Raw genomic sequence first — 1290 nt, forward strand, 5'->3', positions numbered from 1 at the left:
TTTTGCTTTTTAAATCAGAGCACAGCGAGCTCTTACGACAAGCCTGGGCGAAGAGAAAATTCGGACGACTGCACATTATCCAATAGATTAATAGCTTTTCAAAAAATCTTGTCTGAATAAAGCTAACAATATCTATAGTACGTATAAACGAACGTTCGCTCTACTGCATGGTTCGTGTCATATTGAATGAATAGGGTAAGTAAAAATAAGATTTTTTGAGAGGGATTGTTTTTTATATTCCTATGAAGCAGAATTTATTCTAACACTTCTACATGTCGATTGAGAAGAAGAAAACACTTACTGTGGCCTTCAACCCTACATTAAGATACATGGACGACGTTTTTTCCCCCAATTAACACTAGTTACCTCCATTCATATGTCGACTTGATATATCCCAGTAAACTTGAAATAAAAGACACCACAGAGTCGGCTACATCATATTTGGATGTTTTACTGACTATAGACGATAAGGGCCAACTAGCAACTAAATTGTATAACCAACGATAAGACTTCAGCTTTTCCATCGTCAACTGAATTTCCTTATTTATGTAGTAATATTCCGCTATCACCTGCATATGGCGTTTACGTTTCCCAAACTTATTCGATACTCAAGAGCATGCTCTGAGTACGATCAAGCTACTGACTAATAAATTGATATTGCTGGGATTTCAACAACTTTGTTTAAAGTCAGCATTTTGTGAACTCTATGGTCGTTACAATCACCTTGTTAACAAATATATTCTATCATTGGGTCGAATTTTGGCTGACGTGTTTTATAACAATTGTTAGGCCTATTTTTTTTTTTTTTTTTTTTTACTAAATTTGACTACGGGATGTTCCGTCTACCCAATCAATATAAAGGGTTCACGGCGGGTGTGACCGATCAACAGGGGATGCTTACTCCTCCTAAGCACCTGATCCCACCTCTGGAATTTCCATGGGTCCGTGTTTTATGCCATTTTCGTAGATTTTTTTTTCTCGTAGTTTATTGAGATTGATCACTGTTCGTTATCTTTTCTTTTTACATTAATAGATTGATAGAAATAGTTTTTATAGATGCAAGTTATTGAACATTTATAAATGGTATCAGATTCCTTAACCCTCGTACCGCGAAACGTGTTTTGGTGCGAAACCTTCCAGGAAAAACTGTCTTTGGGTGCAAAATGTTTCGTTAGCGTACATTTTGAAGACTTCTTAATTACGAGTGGATTTTGACAAAACATCACGACTCCTTTGCCAGAAGACAGCTGAAAATATAATAAGTACTTAAAATTATACAACTTCTAATCA

The sequence above is a fragment of the Saccostrea echinata genome, unplaced genomic scaffold, assembly GCF_033153115.1.
Source record: "Saccostrea echinata isolate AGI-Se365-2 ecotype Australia unplaced genomic scaffold, CSIRO_AGI_Sech_v1 ptg000025l, whole genome shotgun sequence".
Taxonomy (NCBI): domain Eukaryota; kingdom Metazoa; phylum Mollusca; class Bivalvia; order Ostreida; family Ostreidae; genus Saccostrea; species Saccostrea echinata.